The sequence below is a fragment of the Crotalus tigris genome, unplaced genomic scaffold, assembly GCF_016545835.1.
Source record: "Crotalus tigris isolate CLP2741 ecotype Arizona unplaced genomic scaffold, ASM1654583v1 scf7180000020019.1302030, whole genome shotgun sequence".
In the NCBI taxonomy this organism is placed as follows: domain Eukaryota; kingdom Metazoa; phylum Chordata; class Lepidosauria; order Squamata; family Viperidae; genus Crotalus; species Crotalus tigris.
Genome location: NW_024097821.1, coordinates 138,132 through 155,047, shown reverse-complemented (window position 1 = coordinate 155,047; position 16,916 = coordinate 138,132). Strand labels below are relative to the sequence as shown.

The 16,916-nt window shown below is 49.0% G+C and overlaps 1 protein-coding gene across 1 annotated transcript in view; it reads left to right on the top strand.

The window, feature by feature from the left end:
• Positions 1 to 16,916, top strand: part of LOC120318055 (striated muscle preferentially expressed protein kinase-like) — an 83,096-nt gene that overhangs the window by 30,789 nt on the left and 35,391 nt on the right. The gene's annotated exons all lie outside the window — the stretch shown is intronic.

The following is a 16,916-nucleotide window of genomic DNA, read 5'->3' as shown; positions in this document are numbered from 1 at the left end:
ATTTAGCAGAAATGGCTAAAATTTCTGCTTATTTGAAGGATCATTCACAAGAAAGATACATCTCGGTGTGGAGAAGATGGATAAATTTTGTACAGAATAAATATGGGATTAGAAAGTATTATTTAGTTTTTGAATAACTTAAAGTTTAAAATGGGAATTATTTATATTGTTAATTATGCTATTGTTTGAAATTTTTCTTTTGTACTTGAGTTAAAGTATTTTAGGGATTTTACTATTTGTATAGTTGGATAAGCTTAGTTAGAATTTGTTTGTTTATTTCTTCTTTAACCCTGTAATCAGCTCTGGAAAGTAAGGGGGGAGGGTAAGGGTGGGGGGAGGTGGGGGGGATACTGTATTGTATTAAAAATTTGTATAAAACTTTTCAATAAAAAAAAGGAAAAAAAGGTCCTGTGCTCTGGCCAAACCCCTATGCATTCCAGGGTCTATCATTTAAAAAGATCCTTTCTGCAGTTAGGAAAAGTGGAAGGAGCAAAATCCAACTGTGATTGGGAAAGGGGTCTTCTCATTCTCACACAGAGACATAACACATTTCCTTTGCTCCCCTGAGCTTTAAAAGGTAAAATTTAGAGGTACCCACCTTCTTTCCAAAGCAGTCCTTGAGCTCAAACTCAAAACTCCCTTTTACTACCCTCACTCCACATGGCCAGGGTCTGGGAAACCCATCCACAAATGGGGCTTATCAGATAGTCCATTGGAGATTTATTTATTTATTTATTTATGAGACTTATATACCACTTTAAGTGCAAGCACTCTCTAAGCGGTCTACACCAGTAAGCAATGTATATATATATTTACATTGCCCCCAACAATCTGGGTCCTCATTTTACCTACCTCGGAAGGATGGAAGGCTGAGTCAACCTTGAGCCGGTGAGATTGGAACTGCTGACCTGCTGAACACAGTCAGCTAAAGTGGCCTGCAGTACTGCACTCTAACTGCTGCGCCACCTCGGCTCAGTTAGCTCGGAGTCCTATCTGGCATGCCAAATTGTGAAGGAAAAGTCTCCTTCAGGGTCCAGTTCAAGCTGGGAATAAACAACATGGTAACTGCTTTAGAAAGAAGATTGCAGTTTATTGAAGAAGAGAGCTAGACAGAAAGATGGCTCTGGAAGAAAAAAGAGCACATGAAGTAGTAGGGAGTGGGTGTTATACCTTCTTGAGCTTTTGTTTGGAGTTGTTCCTGTGGCATGAACTTTGATCTGAGTCTGAGTGTGCCTTTCTGATATTCTGATGGTGGTGGTTTAATCCTATTATGTCCCAAAGGTCATATTCTGATGGCTGTTGGATTTTTGATGTGAGGAATTTTTGATTCTAGGGATCTTTCTTCTTAATCCCAGTTTCCTGACTCCAATCTTTCAGACAAGATTATCACATCTGCATTTCTGCAGACCTGGTTTCTGTTTGGGGCAGAGAGACTTGGGGGGCAGTTGGTTTCTTCCTTTAAAATCTTTTGGGGAAATATACCGTATTTTCCGGAGAATTTCCGACTTTCTAAACCCTGAAAATCTTCTCAAAAGTTGGGGGTTGTCTTATACGCAGGAATATATGGGTAGCTGTTCTCTGAATTTAAAACCAATATGCCCCCTAGTGGCCAGCCCTATTTTTTTTACAGAAATAAGCACTAACAGGACAAAGCTTTCTAGCAGCAAAGGAATGGAGCTCCTATTGTGCTCATCTATAAACAGAAATTCAATATTGTACTGTATTTTCTGGCGTATAAGACGACTTTCTAAACCCTGAAAATCTTCTCAAAAGTTGGGGGTCGTTTTATATGCCCAGTCCCCTTATATGCCGGAATATACAGTATTCTGCCTCTTTAATATTTCCCAAAATATTTCTTTCTCTGGATTCTTCCCACAGGACTCAGCAACAGTCATAAATACATGCCAGTTGGAAAGGACCCAATTTTGATCACATGACTGTGGGGTTGCTGTGATGGTCGTAAGGGGGAGGCCTGGTTGTAAGTCACATTTTTAGCAGTGCTTTTAGTAGTCCTTGGCTTACAGATGTTCGTTTAGTGACCGTTCAAAGTTACAACAGTACAGACAAAAGGAGCTTATGACTATTTTTGATGACAATGGAACAACCCCAGGATCAGGTGATCAAAATTTGGACATTTGACAACTGATTCATATTTATGGTGGTTGCAACATCCCTGGGGTCATGTGATCCCTCTTTTGTGACCTTCTGACAAGCAAAGTCAATGGGGAAGCTGGATTCACTTAACAACCGTATAAAGCCAGAACTGATGGTTTGATTCTGTCCCCTCAAATAAGGCTCATCTCCTAACGACCACATAAACAGAATGCTGGAATAACAGAGCTGGAAGGGACCTTGGGGGTCATCTAGTCCAACCCACTGCTCAAGCAGGAATCTCTATTCCACTCTGGACAAATGGCTGTCCAATCTCTTCTTTAAAAACCTCCAGTGATTTAGAAAGCTTTCTGGCTGCCCTTGAGCATGGCTTTTAAAAACAAACTGTAAAGGGGTGGGTATTTATTTCCTTTTTATTTACTTAGCTTTTCATTGGAATTTTTTTTTTTTTTTGGCAATCTCTATCATTGCCATGTTTTTACTAGCTCAGCAAAAATGACACTTTGATCAATGTTTGCCATAGCCAAAGTTCACTTTTCTTCATGTTTCCTCTGTCCACATCTGATAAAAACAAGGGCACAGTAGGTATAATTTTCAGTTTATTATCAAAGCATTTCCTTATAGCAGACAGGGATTCTGTTGAGGAAGAGTTGGAATTAAGATAGGTGATAGATACAGGCAGTCCTTGACTTACAACAGTTCTATTTAGTGTTCTTTCATGTTTACAACGGCACTGAAAAACATAACTTATGACCATTTCTCATACGACCGTTGCATGCGATCAAAATTCAGCAACTGATTTGTATTTATGACAGTCACAGTGTCGTGGGGCCATGTGATCCCCTTTTGTGACCTTCAGACACAAAAAGGTGGAGCCAGATTCACTTAACTAATCAACTAATCAACTGCAGTGATTCACTTAACAACCGTGGCAAAAAAAGTCATAAAATGGGGCAAAATTCACTTAATATCTGTCTCATTTAGCAACAGAGATTTTGGCAGTGGTGGGATTCAAATATGTGAACAGCCAGTTCTCTGTGTGCATGCCACTTCCAGAAGTCCATTCTGGGCCTGGGCAACAAAAAAAATTGCTATAGGTTCTGCCGAAGTGGTGCGAACTGCTGAATCCCACCACTGGATTTTGGAGTCAATTGTGATCCTGAGTTGAGGACTAGTTGTATTTTTGCTATTCACAAAGGAAGAATCCCTTATCTGGAATTCCTCTGTCTCTTCAAAAGCCCCTTAGCCCATTTCACTAGGAACCTCAGATCAACAAAAGACACAACTCCGTTTGTGTATATTAATATGCTGGCTCGGGATGCACTTAAAAATATAGCAAGTTTGGAAAGCTGAAATTAAACAAAAAGGAAGGAAAGAAAAACAATTTGGGAGGATTAATTTCAGGAAGGCTTCTGGATTATTTTTTAGTGCAAGCTAAGTGTGCAAAAAGGAAGGAAGGAAGGAAGGGAGAATGAGAGAGAGAGAGAGAGAGAGAGAGAGAGAGAGAGAGAGAGAGAGAGAGAGAGAGAGAGAGAGAGAGAGAGAGAGAGAGAGAGAGAGAGAGAGACTGTTTCCATAACCTAGAAATAAACAGTTCACTGGTGAGATATCCTTGGTTATTTTAGCCCAGTGGTGGCGAACCTATGGCACGGGTGACAGAGGTGGCACTTAGAGCCCTCTCTGTGGGCATACAGCTGAGCAAGACCCCTGCCCGCCCACCCGGCTGCGCTCTTCCTCCTGTCCGAGGTTTTCATTGTTGTGAGCATTTCTGTTGAGATTTGGCAGTAGGGTGGGGTAGGGGGGGTGTTTGGTTTTTCTTCCCCCCTGTTTGCTGGGAGGTTGCAGTAGGTTTGGTCACTTCACATGACCATGGGACACTGTGGCTGTCATAAATATGAATCAGTTGCCAAGCAACTGAATGTAAATCACAAGACCCTGGAGATGTTGCAACATTCCAGCCGATCAGCACTTCTGGGCTCAGCAGAAGAACCAGGATCAGCGCCAAGCTCCAGCTGGAACCTGGCACTGATCCTGGCACTTCCACTGAGCCCTGACAGCCCTGCAACTCCAGCCATCTCTTGCTCAGGCTTGTGAGGTGCTACCACCGGTTCAGCTCATTCCCCTCTCACGCTACTACTTTTCTAGGATGGTCGCGTACCACCTGCCAGGTGCCAATGTACCACTGGTGGTGCCTGTACCACTGATTGAAAAGCCTTGATCTAGTCCAACCCACTGCTCAAGCAGGAATCCCTGTTCCACTCTGGACAAATGGCTGTCCAATCTCTTCTTAAAAAACCTCCAGTGATTTAGAAAGGTTTCTGGCTGCCCTTGAGCATGGCTTTTAAAAACAAACTGTAAAGGGGTGTGTTGTGTCCTGAGCCTGCAAAAGCAGGCTCGGGACATTGCAAGGTCCTGGGCAATTGCAAAAGCTGCCTGGGACCAGACTGAGTGACGCCGGCCTTGCGCGCATGCGCAAGGTGCAAAAGCACTTGGTAATTGTTGCCATTATGTCCGGGTCTCTGGGTTGTTAAGAGAGGCTGCCTGCCTCGTAGATTGCCAGATTGGAAAAAGCTGTTACTAATAAAGACTATGGGGTTGAAGATGAGCCTCCTCATTCTTTATTACTCTCAGGACTTAACATTGGTGATGAAGGTAGGATCCTGCAAAGACTCACCTTGAAGTCCTGAAGAAGGGGAAGCCGGCGTTGGAATCAGCATCTCAAGCCTGCCAGTACAGCGTCGCTGGAGGGTAAGCTCGGCTGAAAGACCCTTCCCCTCCCCCAATAGGAAGGTAGAGGAGTGAGAGGGAAGTCTGTAACAGCAGAATGGCGAAGATTGGTCGCATTTCTGAGTTCGATATTTCCCACCCAGAAAAATGGGACTCTTATGTTGCAAGGATAGAGAATTATTTTAGAGTGAACCAGATAAGGGAAGATGGCTTGAAGGCTGCAACTCTGTTGTGGGTTTGTGGTCAGGAAGCATTTGAAATAGCAGAAAATCTGGTGTCCCATGCACCTCTGGAGGCAGTCACATTTACTGACTTGAAGAAATTACTAAAGGAACATTTTCAGCCCAAATTGTCTGTGATTGCATGGAGACATACATTTGAGCAAAGGACCAGAGGGCAGGTGAATCTGCTAAAGACTTTATTGCAGCTTTAAGGACAGCAGCCAAGCCAGGTGAGTTCAAGGATTTGGAAAAGAGGCTGCGAGATCTCTTTGTGTGCGGGTTAAGGAACAGAGATTTGCAGCAGAAGATTTTTGCCAGAGAGGATGTCTCCTTCCAAGATGTCCTGAGAGAGGTGATGGCTGAAGAAGCAGCTGGAGGAGCTGTAAAGTCTCTACGGCCCACCAACAGCTTTCCTGAGACAGCAACTGTCCATCAGGAAGCCATCCAAGACAGATCAAATGTGGATCCTGAAGATGAGGTGAATAGACTTTACTTGCCAATGGGAAGGAAGCAGAAGGAGCATCAGGACAAGGCCACTGCAGCCATCAAATGCTTCAGGTGTGGAGGAAGCCACAAGAGAGCTGAGTGCAGGTTCCATTCCACCATATGCAGAGTGTGTGGAAAGCGAGGCCACATTGCAGCCGTCTGTTTGAGCCACCAGAAGGTACAACTTCAGGAAGAATTGCGTCTGAAAGGTACCAGGGTCCCTAGCCAAAATAGGGTGGGCATCACGCAGGAGTATTTTTATGACAGGCACACATAAGCCATTAAAGAAGAAACTATCCCTTAAGGTACGGTTGCAAGGGGTACCTATAGCCATGGAGTTGGACACTGGGTCCGCTCTCTCTATTATTTCTAGCAACACATTTAGAAAAATCTGCAACAGCAGTGGCCTTTGAGCCAAATTAAGACCATCCAATATAATACTTACAGATTTTCAGAATTCTAAGGTGTGTATTAAGGGGGAGGCCACCCTTAATGTACAGCACAAGGATTTTGAAGGTCCTCTAGACATGTTGGTTGTGTGGGGGGGGGAACGCATGAGCCTTTTCAGACTCGATTGGTTCGAGGCCCTGGAAATCCAGGTCACGGGGCTGCACAATTTGCAAACGCAGAGCCTAGCAGAAGTCTGCAGGGAGTTTGCAGATGTGTTCAGTCCAGAGCTGGGATCCTTCAAGGGGCCTCCAGTCTCGCTACGGTTAGACCCAACCATCACGGCCATCAGGGTTAAGCCAAGGAGGGTTCCTTTCGCCCTCAAGGCCAGGGTAGATGCTGAACTGGACAAATTGCTCCAGAAAGGCATTTTAGAACCTGTAGATTCAAGCCCATGGGAAACCCCCATAATAACGCCTCTAAAGGCTAATGGGGATATACGTATTTGTGCAGATTACAAGTGCACACTAAATAAGGGATTACAACAGCATGCTTATCCAGTTCCTGTGGTAAGTCACATTCTGGCCTCCTTAAGGGGGGCCGCATCTTTGCAAAGCTTGACCTGGCATAGGCCTACCAACAACTGCCTGATGATGATGGAGCTGCAGAGGCCCAAACTATTGTAACCCACAGAGGGGCATTCAAAGTCAAGAGACTGCAATTTGGGGTAAACGTAGTCCCTGGCATATTCCAAAGCATCATGGAAAGCACGCTTCAAGGTATTCCTGGGGTCTGCCCATACTTTGATGATGTCCTCATTGCTGGGGAGTCAGCACAAAATTTAGCTGAGAGATTAAGGGCTGTATTGCTCTGCTTCAGAAAAGCAGGCCTTAAACTTAAAAAGGAAAAATGAAAAATAGGAGTCAATTCTACTGACTTCTTAGGATTCAGAATAGATGCTCAGGGAATTCACCCCACTGAAGATAAATTGCATGCCATACAAAAGGACCCAAGCCCTAAATCCAAGGGTGAACTACAAGCTTTCTTGGGCCTTTTAAAGTTTTACCATGCTTTCCTACCTCACAAGGCTGCTGTGGCACAGCCATTACACAGGCTCTTGGGCAAGCAGGCTCCTTGGCAGTGGACTAAGGTCCATGACAAAAGCTTCAAGGAGGTTAAGGCCTTGCTCACGTCTAATGCTGTTTTAGCTCATTTCAATGAGCAACTGCCTGTTTGCATTGCCTGCGATGCCTCTCCTTACAGGGTGGGAGCAGTACTAAGCCACCTGATGGCTGATGGGATGCAGGTCCCTGTGGCCTATTATTCCAGGACCCTGTCTTCTGCTGAGTGCAATTATGCTCAGATTGACAGAGGCTTTAGCCATAGTGGCCGGCATTAAGAAATTTCATGATTTCTTATATGGCTGCAAATTTACAGTCTATACTGACCATAAGCCCCTCCTGGAGTTGTTTACAACAAGCAAACAGACCTCACATATCATTTCTCCTCGTATGCTGAGATGGTCCATTTTTCTGTCAGCATATGACTTTACTTTAATTCACAAACCTGGTAAGGATATGGGTCATGCTGATGGCCTGAGTAGGTTGCCCCTGCAGCAATTGGAGCCTGATTCTGCTCCAGCCATTCATATTCTGTCCATTCAGGAATTACCAGAGTGTCCCCTCAATGCTAGGGATGTGGCTGCAGAAACCGCCACTGATCACACGCTTACATGCATGCTGTCATGGGTGCTGTCAGGGTGGGCTGACAAATGCCCTAATACTGTGTTTCAGAGTTTCTGGAAAAAGAAGCATGAGTTTTTCACTTTCAAGGGTTGCCTATTATGGGGTAGCAGGGTTGTGAACCCTACCTCATTAAGGCCTAGAATCTTGTGCTCTCTGCATAGGGACATCCTGGTATAGTAAGGATGAAAGCGCTTGCGCACAGCCATCTTTGGTAGCCTGGACGATAAAGCCATTGAGGCCCAGGTTCACGGGTACCAAGCGTGTCAACAGTCTCAGCCTGAAATGCCTCAGGCCCCAGTGCACAGGTGGGAGGAAACTCTATTTCCACAGTCCAGGGTGCATATTGATTATGCTGGGCCCTTTCAGGGGCAATTCTTCCTCATTGTTGTTGACAGCCATTCCAAATGGCTAAAGGTTGTTCCTGTTTCCTCCACCACTACTGCCAGGACCATCGAGGTGTTGAGAGGCATTTTTGCATCACACAGCCTTCCAGATGTGCTGGTTTCAGACAATGGTCCCCAATTTACTTCTTCTGAGTTCCAGGCTTTCCTGCAAGCCAACATGATCCGGCATGCGATTTCGGCTCCTTTCCACCCGTCCTCCAACGGAATGGCTGAGAGAATGGTGCGCACTACCAAAGATGCCCTCAAGAAACTGACTTATGGTAACTGGCACCACAGGTTAGCAGATTTCCTTCTCACACACCGCACCACACCATGCACTGCCATGGGGAAGAGCCCTACTGAACTCCGTTGGGGCTGCTGCCTTGTCACTAAGCTGGACAGGTTGCACCCTGACTGGGTGGCTTCACAAGTGTCACAACTGCAGGCAACTAGGGGACTCCAAGTGGGTGATCCGGTCTGGGCACGTAACTATGGGCCTGGTCATCTCAGAGTGACAGCTGTGGTCTGCAAGGCCTCTGGGCCGTTGTCTTAGGAAGTGACACTGGAAGACGACTGTGTCATTCGCAGGCACATAGATCAGCTGCGTTGGAGACTGACTCTCACCCTTCTGCTCCTGGCTCTGCTCTGGGGGGGAGGGGGGGTTAATATGCAGTATGGGAACTCAGGGGACAGGGGGTTACCCCACTCATCCACAAGTACTCCAGACAGGGAGTCACACCGGGGGTATCCACATTATTCAATTTCAACAGATAACACTCCAGACAGGAAGATTGACCGGGGGTACCCTAACATCTCACAAAGGAACAGTGAACAGGGTTTCCAGCAAGGGTGAGAGTATGACTCCACAATTGCTCCAAGAAGGAGGTCCACAGGAAAAGGGGTGGCCAGGGAGGTGACTCCTGACTCCGGCACCTCAGGCATGAGTGGGAAAGCTCCAGAGCACTGGGATAACTCCGATACCCAGCACCCAGAATCGGCTGGCCTTGGGTCCGAGGGACAGTGCTCCCAAGGAAGGTCCATTGTGGACCTGGGGACTACCACTCCTCCAAGGTATGCTGGCTTGGATGTAGCATGTCCGGCCAGCCAGCTGATGGGCAGGTTGACCAGGTATGTGAGGCAATAAAGTCCTGGCCTGCGGGGCCTGGTAGGCGAGCAGGCAGGCCAGGCAACAGCTCCAGGGACATCTATGGTTGAAGGGCAGCAATGTACGGGCTCACCTGGCCTGGCAGGTGAACAGGTGGACCCAGCACCCTTGCCAAGTCCGAGAAGGTCGCAACGGACCAAACGCCCATCCAAATACCTGAGGGAATATGTTAACCTGCAGTCCAGTTCCAGGGTGACTGCGTAGAGGGGCCCAAAAAATAACCGGGCAGTATTGTATTATTATTTTTTTTTTGGTTTCTGATACATGTATTCCCAAAACGATGGGGCGTTGCCCAATTCAACATTGGGTATCCCACACTCAATGCATTTGATTAATGGAGTGCATAACACTCTCACTAGAAACATCGTGTGAGATTGTATAGGCATGTTCCTTCTGGGGGCGTGTTGTGTCCTGAGTCTGCAAAAGCAGGCTCGGGACGTTGAAGGTCGTGGGCAATTGCAAAAACTGCCCGGGATCAGACTGAGCGACACCAGCCTTGTGCGCATGCGCAAGGCGCGAAAGCACTCGGTAATTGTTGCCATTATGTCCGGGTCTCTGGGTTGTTAAGAGCGGCTGCATCCCTCGTAGATTGCCAGATTGGAAAGGGGCGTTTTCTTACCTGAACGCCTTTTCTCAGCAGGATGATGTAGAGTCCACTGGATGGGTTTCATGACAGCCTTCCCGCCCGACAGACTAGGTCAAACTTTTGGCCACACCCCTCCTTTGGGCGTGACTCCAGTTTTGACTGAGACGAGAGTTGTTTGTTGAATTCTATATAGTAGCTCCTCGTTAGACATCTGCCTAGACCCTCTATATGGGGGGGGGTGGACTCTACATCATCCTGCTGAGAAAAGGCGTTCAGGTAAGACAACGCCCCTTCTCCAGCAGGATGGCTGTAGAGTCCACTGGATGGGACATACCAAAGCCCTCATGTCCCCCTGGGAGGGAGTGTCTAGGCCACTGGATCCTGAGCAGAGACAACCTGCTATAGCACTCTTCTACCAAAGGTAGCATCAGCTGCCGCAAAGGAGTCTAAACGGTAATGTTTAACGAAAACGGAGGGAGAAGACCAAGTTGCGGCCTTACAAATCTCTTCCACCGAGGCTTGTGTGGACCACGCTGCCGAAGTGGCGGTGCTGCGTGTTGAATGAGCAGTCACGTGTGGAGGCACTGGAATTGCCTGAGAGACATAGGCTTGGGCTATACAAGTTCTAATCCACCTACCTATGGTTGAAGATGAAACTTTCTTCCCCATAGTTGATGGTTGGAAGGAAACAAAAAGAGCTTCCGACTTACGGAAAGACGAAGTGCGCTTTACGTAGTAACAGAGAGCTCTATGCACGTCTAGTTTGTGCCATCTATGTACTAGCCTGTGTTTGGGATTTGGACAGAAATCAGGAAGAATTAGTTCCTGAGATCTGTGGAAGATGCTGTTTACCTTTGGAATGAATGCAGGGTCCGGTCTAAGGACCACCTTGTCCTTGAAGAAGGTACAGAGATCTTTCCTGACTGATAATGCTGCTAATTCTGAGATTCTTCTAGCTGATAGCAACTAGAAATGCTACCTTTAAGGATAGATGGTGTAGAAAGCATGAGTCAAGAGGCTCAAATGAGACTGATGTCAAGGCTTGAAGAACCTTAGGTAAATTCCAAGAAGGATACCTATGTATCACAGGAGGTTTGGTATTGACTGCTCCTTTTAGAAAGGCACTAATCGCCGGATGTTGCGACAGAGAAGTTGAATTGTCACAGGAAAGTACCGTTGAGAGGGCCGCTACCTGTCTACGAATGGTGTTGACTGATAGGCCTTTATTAAGTCCATCTAACAGGTAGTCTAAGATATTCGGAATAGTCACCGAGAGTGGATTCAGGTGATGTAGAGAGCACCACCTGGAGAATCCTTTCCATGTAGCATCATAGATCCTGTTTGTCGAAGGACGCCTTGATGCTTGAATGATCGATATCACCCCAGAGGAGTAGGATTGCATGGCTAGACTTTGCCGCTCAAATGCCAAGCGGCTAGTTGCAGCCCCTGGGGGTCTGGATGTAACAGTTTGCCCTGACTGAGTATTACTCGGTCCGGGGGAATCCTCCACGGGGGTGATATTGAGAGATCCACAAGGTCGGCAAACCACGGATGCCGTGGCCAATGTGGAGCAATCAAGACTACTTCTGCACCTTCCAGGATCAACTTGCGTATAGTTGCCGGTATCAATGGGAGTGGTGGAAAGGCGTACAGGGGTTGCGCCGGCCACCGACACCTGAGAGCATCCGTTCCCTCCGATCCCTGAGTCGGGAATCTGGAGAAGAACCTGGGTAGTTGTGTGTTCTTCGGGGTGGCAAATAGGTCCAGGTGCGGTCGCCCGAACCTCCGAGAGATCTCCTTGAACAGAGCTGGATCCAGATGCCATTCCAAGTGGTCCACCTTGGCTCTGCTCAGGGAGTCTGCCTGGAGATTTGCCTCCCCTGAAATGTGTTCCGTTCTGATGGAACCCAAATTTGCTTCTGCCCACCGAGCTAGGGCTGATGCTTCCTGCATCAGTTCCATGGATCGTGTTCCTTCCTCCTTGTTGACATGGGCTTTTGCTGCCACATTATCAGTTAGAATGAGAACGTGTCTTCCCGCTACTAGGTGGGAGAATTGACGGAGAGCCAGGTGTATGGCCCGAAATTCCAGCCAATTGATGCTGTGGGTGAGATCCAATTGTTTCCACTGGCCCTGAGCTAGCTGAGTTCCCAGATGGGCTCCCCATCCGAATAGACTCGCATCTGTCGTGAGAGTGACCCGGGTCGACTCCCTGAATATGTTTCCCCTGAGCATTGTGGGTGATATCCACCAATTTAGGGACCTCAGTAAGAGAGTTGGTACCAAGACCCTCCTGCTGGAGGTACTGAGATTCCTTCTCTGATAAGGGAGGAGGAACCACTGCAACTCCCTTGAGTGGAGTCTTGCCCATGGAACAATGCCCATGCAAGATATCATTTTCCCCAGGAGTTTCGAGAGCTGTGCCATAGGCACTCTCTTGTCTCTCTGAACCTGATGGACCAGTTTCGAGATACTGATTCGACGCTCCTGGGAAAGATATACCCTGCAATGGGATGAATCTATTACCACTCCCAGATGCTGAAGCTTTCTTGTGGGAGTGAGATGGCTCTTTTTGAAATTGACTGAGAATCCGTGATCCTGCAGGGTGCGGATTGTGGTCTGAACATCCAATTTTGCTTGCTCATGTGAGCTGGATTGAATCAAAATGTCGTCTAGATAAAACTGTACACGCACCGGCATCAACCTGAGATGGGCCGCTATGACTGCTAGAATCTTGGTAAATACCCTTGGGGCTGAGGAGAGTCCGAAAGGTAGGGCCCTGTACTGGTAATGCCGTTGGGCGTAGGTAAATCTGAGGAATTTGCGGTATTTGGGATGGATAGGAATATGCAAATACGCCTCTGTGAGGTCTATTGAGGATAGGAGGTCTCCCTTCCTGATACTGGCTAGGATGGACTTTAGGGACTGCATTTTGAACCTCCTGTAGGTTACATAATAATTTAGACCCTTTAGGTCAGTGGTTCTCAACCTTTCTAATGCCGTGACCCCATAATACAGTTCCCCATGTTGTGGTGACCCCAGGGACATGGCCACCGAGTGGGTGTGGCCACTGAGTGGGGTGTGGCCACTGAGTGGGCGTGGCTACCGAGTGGGCATGGCCACTGAGTGGGCGTGGCTGCTGAGTGGGCGTGGCTACCGAGTGGGCATGGCCGCCAAGTGGCCACCGCGGGTCCCATCGCCGCAGCAGATGCACAGCTGCCCTTCCTCTTCCTTGACGCAATCTTTCGCCTGCCCCAGTGACTCCCTCCCCTTTCTGGGGTCCAGGCATACCCTCCGGAGCCCCGGTGTTTACTGACTGCAGGAAGCACAGGGTGCCCACGTAATCCTGCTCGGTTGAGGACACAGAGGTGAAGATGCAGCTGGCGGTCTGTATCCTTTGCCGGTTCCAAAGGGAGAGCACTGGTGCCCGGGGCCACTGCCCCCGCCGCCGCTGCCACCGACGGCTCAGATACCGACTGCACTTCCATGGCTCCTGCCTGCCTCAGCTTCCAGATCAATCCGACCCCACTTTCCTCACTCCGTGGCCGGCTTTAGGCGCCCTCCATCCCCGAGGCGCATGCCAAACGCACCACAAGGATCGAGTCTCTCGAGCTTGACCTACCAGCAGGAGCGCCGCGCAGGGACATGGCGAGGAGGCGGAGTCAGCAGCTAGGAGCAGAGCACAAACAGCGCTGAATGGAGAGAAGTGTTTCTCTCCATTCAGCGCTGTTTGCGCTCTGCTCCTCATAGCCGCCGCCGCCTCACCAGGTCCCTGCGCAGCGCTCCTGCTGGTAGGTCAAGCTCGAGAGACTCGATCCTTGTGGTGCGTTTGGCGTGCGCCTCGGGGATGAAGGGCGCCTAAAGCCAAGCGGGGAGTGGAGCATGCGCCAGCAGGAGCGCCGCGCTGGGACCTGGCGAGGAGGCAGCGGCGGCTACGAGGAGCAGAGCGCAAACAGCGCTGAATGGAGAGAAACACTTCTCTCCATTCAGGGCTGTTTGCGCTCTGCTCCTCGTGGCCACCGCTGCCACCTCCTCGCCATGTACCAGCGCGGCGCTCCTGCTGGTGCACGCTCCACTCCCCACTCGGCTTTAGGCGCCCTCCATCTCCGAGAGAGACTCGATCCTTTTGGTGCGTTTGGCGTGCGCCTCGGGGATGGAGGGTGCCTAAAGCCGAGCGGGGAGTGGAGCATGCGCCAGCAGGAGCGCCGCGCTGGGACATGGCGAGGAGGTGGCGGCGGTGGCCACGAGGAGCAGAGCGCAAACAGTGGTGAATGGAGAGAAGTGTTTCTCTCCATTCAGCGCTGTTTGCGCTCTGCTCCTCGTAGCCGCCGCCGCCTCGCCATGTCCCAGCACGGCGCTCCTGCTGGTAGGTCGAGCTCGAGAGACTCGATCCTTGTGATGCGTTTGGCGTGCGCCTCGGGGATGGAGGGCGCCTAAAGCCGAGCGGGGAGTGGAGCGTGCGCCAGTAGGAGAACCGCGCTGGGACATGGCGAGGAGGCGGCGTCGGTGGCTACAAGGAGCAGAGTGCAAAGAGCGCTGAATGGAGAGAAGCAAGTGGTGAGTGGAGCGCACGAAGGGACTTGACCAGGGCAGCGGGCGGAGGGGAGGGTCGGCTCCGGAGGCGGAGGTGGCGCTCAGACGTGAGGGAGGGGGTGGTGGCGAGATGAGCCCAAAACAGTAGTCTGGAGAGCGCAGCAGGCGACGAGGGGAGAGGCCGGAACAAAGAGAGAAGCGGCTGGGCAGCAGGGAAAATGAGGGGATTTCTATGATACAATGAAAAAAAAAACAAAAAACCTTGCCTTGGCACAATGGGAAATAGTGAGAAATTGATGCACAAAAGTAATTTGGGGCTCATGTTGCTTTGCGATCCTTGACGACTTAGAGAGATAAGTATGCAAGAATTTTTGATTCATTTATTTAACTTTAACAAAACGAACTACAAACTTAAACTCCACTGAAATAATTAGAGAGTACCCGTATACGCCGGAAAATACGGTACATATATTCCTCTGCCAAGCAGAGGAAGCTCAGCGGCAGGCCAGAGAGGAAACTTACTGTTTTGAGTTGTTTTCTCTCTTGCTTTCCACTGTTTGCTCTCTCTTGCTTGTCCTCTGTATTGCTTTCCTCCACGTGTTCCGAAACCGAAACTTCCTAACTTTAAATAGAAAAAAGCTGCGCATGCGCAAGGAGGAGGGAGGCAGGAACGGCACTTTCTATATAGCCAAATAAGGAAGTAGAACAGTTAGAAAAGGGAAAATAATGGCGGACAGCGGGGTTTGGCGACCCCCGTGAAATGGTCGATCGACCCCAAATGGGGTCGCGACCCATAGGTTGAGAACTGCTGCTTTAGGTCCAGTATCGCCCTCCATCCTCCTGATGTCTTTGGGATCACAAAGAGGATGGAGCAGAATCCTTTCCTTTCCTCTTCCTTTGGTACCCTTTCTATGGCCTGAATTGACAAAAGGTGTGCAATGGCCGAGGTTACCAACCTTGCTTTGGATGTCTTTCTGGAAATGGGGCACCTGATGAAGCGGTTTGGTGGGGGAGAGTAAAACTCTAAGGTGAGGCCATGTCTGACTGTTTCCAATACCCAGGCGTCAGTGGTGGTCTGCTCCCAGACCCCGATGAAGTTCCCTAACTGACCCCCTATGGGAGAGTCTTGCCTGGCGTCACTTGGAACATTTAAAGGGTCCCGATTCCCTGAAGGGACGCCTGGATTGGAATTGGCCTCTGGCTCCCGTGTTTGGGCGATCCTGGGAACGATCCTGTCTCGAATAGAAAGATCGTGAGCCTCTAGACCAGTCCCAGGATTGCCCTGATCGAAAGGGCTGTCTCCAGTCCCAGGAGTTTCCTGGACGGAAACCTTGTCTCCGGAATTCTTGAGTGCCTCTCCTATCTAGTTTCTTTGATGGGTGGACTAGAATCTTTCTTTTGTCCCTGCTTTCACTTACATGTGGATCCAAAATGGATCCAAACAAGAGTGACCCACAGTACTTGGAGGTTGATAGACGCCACTTGGCTTTTAGGTCTGTTTTCCAATTTTTGAGCCACAGTAGTCTGCGAGAGGCTACCGTGGCAGCAATTGACCTTGCTGCATACTTGGTTGTGTGAAGTGAGGCGTCAGCCATAAATTGTGAGGCAGCCAGTATTTTGGCCAAAGTTTGGTGAGTTCTGACCTGATCAGGAGGTACAGTGGTTTGCAGCTTGCGAAGCCACATAATACAGGCCCTGGCGAAGAATGACAAGGAAGTTGCCGCCTTGGCCGCCCAGGCTGCGGCCATGTGGGAGCGATGGAGGGAGTGCTCGAATTTCTTGTCTTCTGGTTTTAAGGCCTCCGCCATGTCTCCTGGAATTGCAGAAGTGGAGAATAATGAAATTAGGGGATTATCTACTGTGGGGACATCTAGCATGTTGGAAAAGGAAGGAGCCACATTGAATAAATTCCTCTCCACGCTGTTAGGTGTAGGTGGTGTTGCTAGGGAAAACCATTGCTCCTCTACAGAGGTGCAGAAAACCTCGGGACAAGGGATGTACTTGTCCTGTGCTACTTTTTTTGGCAAAAAGGGGGTTCGCCTCCTTACTTGTGGAAGGATTTTCCTCCTGAACAGAGGTCAGATTGACTGTAGAAACTGCCTTAATTAAAAGTGATTTGAGAAGAGCTGGATCAAAGAGGCCAGAGTTTGTTGTCTGCTCAGGAGTGGTCCCCTCATCCTCCGAAAGGGGCATGTCAGTCATGTCCAGGTCTATTGATTCCCCCTCTCCTATTTGAGAGGAGGTCTCAGAAATATTTGTAGCTGGAGCCTTGTTTCATCCCTTAAGGGATGGTTGAAAGGCTACTTGTCCTTTAGAGGCCATAAACTGGGAAAAGGCATCCTACATGAATGCCTGAAATTGGGCAGACCATATGTCCCCCTGAGCTCTGTTATTAGACGCAGCTACAGTGGGTGTATGGGCTGGGGAGGATGCTGGTGAAGAGGAGTGGGAGGAATCCATCTGTTCGGTTTCCCCCAGAGGAGACCAAGTTCGAAGGACTTCCTGGGAAGTAGGTTCTGGTATAGGGGCCTCCAATGGGGCAGGGGAAACCATGTTTGCCTCTTTGGATCT